Below are 8,978 nucleotides of genomic sequence, written 5' to 3' on the forward strand. Positions count from 1 at the left end.
AAAACATGAGAAGTGACCTAAAAAGTTCTCCACTTATAGGATTCAAGTCGGGGTCTAATGGAAAATTGGCACTTTTTTAATTTTTTTCCCTGAAAGCAAAAGTTATTCCACCACCCTCGTCAGTATAAGGGGCTATGTTTGAATGAAAACACAAAATAAGGAAAAAAAAATTCAAAGAATGATGGCAAATATTTCTAAAGTTGCTGATGGGAATTACCAGCGGACCTCAGTGTGGTAGGTTCTATAGCATTCAATGAGACACAGGGGTGGCGGGGAAGGGCAATCAGAGCAATGATACCAAATATCCCTCCTTATGCCTCTTTTGGGGCAGACACAGCATTTTCTCTGTGGATATTTTTGGTTTGCTGTTGCAGGGATAGGTGCCACATAGTGCCGCTCTGTGAGTCTACACACTTCCTCTGATTCCACGGGAAGAGTGGGGCACTCTGGCAATAAACAGGATTTTTTCAAAAATAATTTCCTGATACGTCAGAAATGTCTGCGTGGCACCGGACTGTTTATACAGGACATGTGAATTGTAACCTGCCATCTGCAATATGTAGATAGACATTTTCTTATACCAGGTATAAGATCTGCGCATAACTTCATATGGCTTCAAGACCTGGTCAGAGAGGTCATTCCCACCCATGTGTTTGTTGTAATGAATAATACATATGGGTTTCTGAATTTTATTGGACGACCTCTTTTCTTTAGTTGGCATAGTGGCATCAGTGTGCACAGTAGTCAACATGAACACGTCTTTCTTATCGCGATAGTGAAGCGCTAGCATATTGCTGCAACGGAGAGCAGCAGATTCCCCTTTTTGAAGGTTTTTTCTCTTTAGAGCAACTGGAAATCCCTTTCTTTTATAGCGGATAGTACCACAGGCCCCTGTATTAGCCGCTTGGAGTTTTTGGAATAGGGGATGCCCTAATAATAGTTGTCCAGATATAACTTGTAGCCTTTGTGGAGCAATCGGCCCTTTAACTCCCAGACAATCTTGCCACTTGTTCCGATTTCTGGTGAGAAACCTTGATGATCTATCTGACTGTCCTTCACCTGGTAGACACGAAAATCCAATGTATAACCCGTGCTGCTTTCACGTAGCTTATACAATTTGATTCCATATCTGGCACGTTTTGAAAGCTTATACTGTTTAAAATAGAGTCTGCCCTTAAATTTTACCAGGGATTCATTCATTACACAGGGCGGATTGAACCCCAACTTAGATTGTGAACATCTCAGGAATGACATCATGACAGTGCTATCTGTCCCAATTACAGGAGATATCTACCATCAACAATTTGGCTTAACCAACTTTATCGTATAAGACCAGGTCAATACTTATACTAATGTTACCCCAGTTGACTATCATTCTTGGTTAACCTAAGACCATATAGTATTTGTGGAGCCTAGAAGTATTTCACAGTGTTATGTTTTTGAGGATTCTGATACACCGCTGTCACAATTACTGTTTTTGTACTTTCTTATGTTGATTTTTAAAATATCGGTGCCAATAAACCATTGACTCTTATTTTCCATAAATCTTAACAATAGTTCTGCAAGTATACGCTAAACCTCATCACTATACTTCATCTTACATTCATTTCGAATTTTATCCCAAAAAAACAAACAATATGTTGGACAATGCTGTGGAGAATGTAAACCAAACATTGGTGAGTACTTTTATTCTTCTGGGACTTTCCAATGTTTTTGGTCTTCGGATTATTTTCTTCTGGATGTTTTCAATGATGTACATGATAACAATGTCGGGAAACGTCTTACTGATTCTTATGGTTAGACTCAACCCCAGACTTCAGACCCCTATGTACTTTTTCTTGAGTAACCTCTCGATGATTGACATCTGCTTTTCCTCAACCGTAGTCCCAAAAGTTTTACGAAACACAATATCCCCGGACAGGAGTATTTCCTTCGTGGGATGCAACACAGATGTATTTTCATTTGGCTTTGGGTGGCACTGAATGTCTTCTACTGACCGTCGTGGCCTATGATAGGTATACTGCTATCTGTAACCCATTATATTACACATCTATCATGGACAGGAGACTATGTGTAGGTCTGGTCACTGGACGTTGGATTTTGAGTTTTCTAAACTTATTTATTCTTACATTTTTAACCTTTCAGCTTCCCTACTGTAAGTCCAACCTCATTAGTCACTTTTTCTGAGAGATGCCGCCACTCTTTTGACTTTCTTGCCGAGATATTTGGTTCAATGAGGTGGCAGAGTACACCTCAGGTGCTATAGTTGCTCTTGGTTCTTTCTTGTTAATTCTTTTGTCCTACCTTTGCATTACCATAACTGTCTTCACGATCCGAAACAGTAAGGAACATCAGAAGGTGTTCTTGACATGTGCCTCACACATACTAGTGCTATCTCTCTAATATGGTGCCATCATGCTTATGCATTTACATCCTCGATCCTTCTTCAGAGCAGGATAGAGTTGTGACCATCCTCTACACAGTGGTGACTTCTATATTGAATCCCATTATCTACAGTATAAGGAACAAGGATATTCAAGAAGCCATCAAAAAAACAATGAGTATTGTAACACATAACTGGTTTTGATACCAACAAGAAAAGATTTTTTGCTATGAAGTTTGATCAGTTGACAATTGTAAATGGTGTTTTTTGATCTTCCTTGCCTTAAAAATATTTAAAATGGATTCGCAGCGATCCCACCCCGAAAAACGGAACTCAGAATTTTTTTTTTAATTAAACTTACCTAGGCAGTCTGTGTTTCATCCTCCTGGGATGACGCTTTATCCCATGTGACCGCTGCTGCAGCCAATCCTGGGCTGTAGCAGTGGTCACATGGATGAGATGTCTGCAGTTATTCGCACGGAATTCCTTGCGGTGCACAGGGCGGATGCGGTGCGTGTTATTTCGCAGTGTATCCGCTACATGCGAACACTTTGTCTAGAAAAATATATAAAAATAACTGTATATATTTGGTACCGGCATTTACGTAACGGCCCATAGAATGAAGTCAGTGGTCTCTGAGCTAGTGGACGGAGCCTAGCGGCTATCATGTCTTCTATACCCTGAAGGGGGGATTTATTAAGGCCCCATGCATACGACCGTATTTTTGTCCACCCGTAAATACTGGCGTAAATAAGGGTCCTTGGTCACACGTATTCGACCCGTATTGCACCAGTATTTACGGACCCGTGCCTGTAAATACGGGTCCGGTGTCACCCGTATTCCACCCGTATTTACGGGCACGTTTTTGGCTGCAAAATTGCACTGCACTAATTGTCAGCCCTTCTCTCTATCAGTGCAGGATAGAGGGAAAGGACAGCCATTTCCGTAATAAAAGTAAATGAAATTCATACTTACCCGGCCGTTGTCTTGGTGACGCGTCCCTCTCTTCACATCCAGCCCGACATCCCTGGATGACGCGGCAGTCCATGTGACCCCTGCAGCTAGTTATTGGCCTGTGATTGGCTGCAGCGGTCACATGGGCTGTAACGTCATCCCAGGAGGCCGGACTGGAGGAAGTAGCAGGGATTTCTGGGTAAGTATGAACGTCTTTTTTTTTTTTTTTTTTACAGCTTTATCTATATTGTGATCGGTAGCCACTGTCCAGGGTGCTGAAACAGTTACTGACGATCGTTTAACTCTTTCAGCACCCTGGACAGTGACTATTTACTGACATCGCCTAGCAATGCTCCCGTAATTACAGGTGCACACACGTAGTCACCCGAAATAGGACATGTTCTATCGTTTTCAACGGCACGGGTACCTTCCCGTAAGCATACGAGGAGGTACCCGTGACCAATAGAAGTCTATGGGCCCATAATTACGGGCCATAATTACGGGAGTTTTTACGGTCATGTGCATGGGGCCTAAGACTGGCATTTCATTCTCCAGTCATAATAACCAGAAAATTGGAGTAAGAGGCGGCACATTTATTAACCCCTTAATACCGAAGGTATTTTAAACCCTAATGACCGAGCAATTTTTTAAGTTTTTCCATGGTCGCATTCAAAGAGCTATAACTTTTTATTTTTCCGTCGGCATAGCTGTATAAGGACTTTTTTTGCAGGACAAGTTGTATTTTATAATAGCACCATTTTGGGGTACATATAAGTTATTGATTAACTTGTTATTAACGTTTTAAGTGGGGTACTGGAAATTTTTTGCGTCTTAATTTTACGCCGTTTACTGTGTGGTATATATAACACAATAACTTTTATTTTTAAACTTGTTTTTATTGAAAAGTGAGTTTGTTTTATCACATTATGAAGTATAAAAACAAATGTAAAGGACAACAGAGTCCCAATCAATACAACTAAGCACTCGCAGGTGCTGTACAAATCTCAACAATATTGCCATCCTGTTTACTTCACTACCCAAAAGAGGCATAATAAAATTCACAGATAGTACATCCATTCACTTACATTTTTCACAACTGTATAATGTTCATACAATATGTTTATATGTGAGAGGTCCGGGAGATCCACTACATTATCCGTCTCATCCCTACTCGCCTATCGTCTCCTCCCTCCCCTCCTCGCATCCACTGCCACCTCTAGTTCCCTTGGGGTGTACGTTGTCTCAGTGCTGTTGCACCATATGTCCCATATCTTATGGAAGTTGTCCGGCCGATCTCTATGTTTAAAAATGATACGTTCATAAGATATAGTGGAATTAACCATCTGCTTCCATACTGCAACCTTAGGAGGTCAGCGATCCATCCATCTCATAGAAATGCCTTTGCGGGCCAAGAAGAGGGTCTCCTGCAGAAATATTTTTGTATGACGGGACCATATGTCTTCCTCCAGTATTCCGAATAGACACAATTCTGGAGTCCCTTCTACAGGAAATGGTAGCATTAAGTTGAGGAAACCGATGATCTCTGACCAGTAAGAGCGGAGGTGTGGGCACATCCATACCATATGCCAGAAGTCAGCTGGGGCATGTGAACATTTCGGGCAAGCCGGTTCTGGTATGTATTTCATTTGAAATAGGCGCTGAGGCGTCAGATACGCCTGATGGATATAGTACAGCTGGATGAGCTTATTATTAGCAGCAGGTGACACATGTAAGTGTGATTGTAGTAGGTCTTCAATGGTGTCCTCCGTCAAAGAAGGGATTAGTTGAGACCACCTGGAAATAATCGGCAGTGGAGCCGCCTTAGCCTTCTGTTCAATCAAGTGAGCGTAAATAGTAGAGATCAGACCTCTGGGGCCCTGTGACCGGACCACCCCGATGAGCGGGTAGGAGGAGATGGGTTGACGCTGTCTCGGAAACTGCTCAGCAAGGAGGTGACGCATCTGCAGATATCTGAAGAAATGTTGCAGAGGAAGCCGAAATTTTTCTTGCATTTGTTCGAAAGACAGAAGGATATTATTTTCATACACATCTCCGAGCACTGTGACACCTGCATCAATCCAGTATGCGGCATCTGGGAACTTTACCAAGGATTCCAGCACCGTGTTATGCCACAGAGGAGTTTCCGCGGGGATGTCTGAAGAACTCGAGATAGTCATAGCCACTTTCCAGGCTTCCCTTGCCACTCGACAGACAGGCAGTAAAGAGGATCTTGGCACTTCCTGATGGAACAACACCGGCCACAATGACTTATGTTCAGAATAGTCCAGTAACATACCCTCAAGGCCCGGGGGGGCGTTTGGCTTGCGTCCAGGTGCCTAGGTATTTGAGTTGGCCGGCCAGATAGTATAGATAAATGTCCGGGAGAGCAATACCAGCCATCTCCTTCGGTCTTTGTAGCTTCTGTAAGGCCAGTTTTGACCTAGACCTTCCCCATATAAAGGAAATGATGAGAGAATCCAGTTGCCGGAAGAAGGACTTTGGTATAGGAGTGAATATATGTTGTAGAATATAAAGACTCTTAGGAAGTATGACCATTTTAATCAGATTAATTCGCCCCATGACCGACAATGGGAGGGCCGCCCATATCTTAAACTTTTCTCTGCCAACGGATAATAGAGGATACACATTGAGTTGTAGGGAGAGTGCCGCCTTTCTGGTAATAAGTATACCCAGGTATTTAAATTGGTCAACTACAGCAAGTCCTTCTCTCGTGGAGCCTGCCGACTGCGTTTCCCCAGGCTGTAAAAACAAGATGGTCGATTTGGACCAGTTAATGCGAAGTCCAGAGTAATCTCCAAAGGTGTTGATAAGATGCATCATTCTCGGGAGGGAAGACTGTTATAACATAATAACTTTATTCAGCGGGTCGTTACAATTGCGGAGATACCAAATTTATATAGGTTTTTTTATGTTTTCCCACTTTTACACAGTAAAAAACATGTTGTTTTTTTTCAACATTATTTGTTTTTGTGTTGCCGTATTTTAAGAGCCAGAACTTTTTTATTTTTTGACAGATGCAGCTGTTTGAGGGCTTTTTTTTTTGCGGGACGACTTGTAGTTTTTATTGGTACCATTTTGGAGTACATGTGACTGTTTGATCACTTTTTATCACATTTTTTGAATGTAGGATAAACAGAAAACTGGCGTTGTTTTTTATTTTATTTTTTACGGCGTTCACTGTGCGGGTTAAGTAATGTAATATTTTTATAGTTGGGTTCGTTACAGACGCGGCGATACCAAATATGAGTAACTTTTTACTTTTTTTCATAATAAAGTACTTTGTAAGAGGAAAAAGTGGGCTTTTAATTTTTTGTTACTTGGGACTTTTATTTATTTATTTCAGACTTTATTTAACTTTATTTTTCTAGTCCCACTAGGGGACTTTACTGTGCATACTTTTGATCACTATTATAATACACTGCAATACTTCTGTATTGAGTGTATTATTGCCTGTCACTGTAAAACTGACAGGCATCTGTTAGGCCGGGCCTTTGTTAGGCCCCCAGGCTGCCATAAAAACCATCGGAAACCCTGCGATGAACACAGGGTACCAGTGGGGGGAGAGAGGGTTCTCCCTCCCTCTACAATCACTCAGATGCGGCGCCCGCTATTAAGTGCCGCATCTGAGGGGTTAAATATGATCGGAGACCACCGCTAGTGGTCTCCGATCGTTGCCCTGAAGCCCGAGGCTGTTAGCAACAGCCCGGACTTCGGCAGCACCCCGCACGATGCAGGAAAAGTTCTTCTGAAGCGCCAATGTGAAAAGGCGGCACTTCAGAAGAACTACACCGAACATCTGACGTAAAAAGGCTATATGCCGGTCGTTAAAGGGGTTAAGAGCCGAACACCTCTTAACTAATGTTAAGCCAAATGTGCACCACATGGTGGCCGTGTAACGACCATTCCCCTCTTCCCATCGGGCAAACTGTAAAATAAAAAAATAGGTATACAAGTATATAAAGTCATCTAATAATAGTGCTACACAATGTATAAATAATGCTGCCATACAACTCATACTTAAAATTGCAAGTGAAAGGGCAAAATGTGGCGCCCCTTTCAGCATGGGCAGCTGTAGCACCCTGTGTGACCGCATGGATCGCACACCCCTAAGGTCGGTCATTACGATACGGTTTTAGTTCCTGCTCACCCCTCTGAATACATGAGTATGAAGAATGAAGATAATGTAACAGAACCACTGCAGAACCAAGTCCAATGTACAGATACAGAACCAAGTATACAGCAGCGATAATATAGAGTCACGTAATAATATACGAATGGAGCCGCCGCCTGATGCTGTACACCCCACCGCACCCCAAACCACTAAGGTCTTATTATTTACCCCTATTTGCCCCTCATGTCCCTGTATAATAAAGATGTAGAAATAACCCGACCACTGTAATGATAAAAAGATGAAAACCTCAGGATATAATCATAGAGACCCCAAATTACCTGATCAGGAAGAGGTTAAAAAGAAGTCATCATTTTAAAAAACCTGTAATTTTATAAAATCCTTCATGGCACATTGATAGTGTAATAATATAATGTTCTGATCTGATATTGAATATGAAATGTCAACCCGACTGAAGAGGAATATAAGGCTGTCCCCGCAGATTATCTCCACAGCCTCATGTTATAAGCAGAAGTATAACACAGATATTACATGCAGTCTATTAATATAAAGGCGGCATGTCCCTTTAAATTTTGTCACTGGTCAGCAGCCAATGATATCCCTGGATTTGAACTTGAAAAAACAACAACAGTCAGTGGTCCTCAGTCTGTTACAGGACAACGCGGAGTGAAGACGGACGTGGGTGAGTCCTCACATCCCATAATGTCATATAACTGACGCTGATTTATCTCGTCTCCCATGATCCTTCACTCACATTATTAGGAATTTGATGAGGATTTTATATTTTCTCCTAAATCCTACTAAGACAAATGTCCTCCAATAGACAATTGACTGAATATTTTTTTTTCTTAGCGCCTCATGCCGACCAACCGGGCATCACAGAGGAAATACTTGCCTTGGCCATGGGACGAAGAAGAACCCAAAACTACACCAATGATGGATGGCCAGCTGAGCGAATATCTGAAGGTGGAGGTGGACAAGACGGAGCCAGAAGAGGCAGAGGACCGGGAAGAAGACGGACATGAGGAAGACAATGATGAGGAGGAAGAAGAACATGAGGAGGAAGACAAGAGCGAGGATGAAGTGGAAAGCATGGAAGTAGACACTCAGGAGGTTGAAGACCATGAGGAGGATGTAGAGACTGAGGAGGTTGAAGACAATGAGGAGCAAGAGACTGAGGAGGAAGAGAAAATCGTAGAAGAGGTAAAAGAAACCACGGAAAAAGTCAGTATGAAGATGAGAAGAGTTCAACATCAGGCAGGAAGAAGATATAAGATCCGCCAGCATTCCCCCCTCCATTACATCCACAGCAACCTCCGAGGAAAGAGGAACATCATCTGGACCATCCTCCTCAGACCAATGTGCCGGTGATGTGTAGTACGGCACCATCCAAGCTGTAAAACCATCAACAGCAATAACAACAACAACAACTGGTAAGTATAAAAAATAATAAATAAAATAAATAATTAACAATAGTGTAAGATTCTCATA

At 42.1% G+C, this 8,978-nt stretch overlaps 1 pseudogene; it reads left to right on the top strand.

Annotated features, from left to right (window-relative positions):
* The first annotated feature begins 1,637 nt into the window (after positions 1-1,637).
* On the top strand, positions 1,638-2,587 carry LOC142664416 (olfactory receptor 5V1-like; annotated as a pseudogene).
* The last annotated feature ends 6,391 nt before the right edge of the window (positions 2,588-8,978 follow it).

Source organism: Rhinoderma darwinii, chromosome 12, assembly GCF_050947455.1.
Source record: "Rhinoderma darwinii isolate aRhiDar2 chromosome 12, aRhiDar2.hap1, whole genome shotgun sequence".
Taxonomy (NCBI): domain Eukaryota; kingdom Metazoa; phylum Chordata; class Amphibia; order Anura; family Rhinodermatidae; genus Rhinoderma; species Rhinoderma darwinii.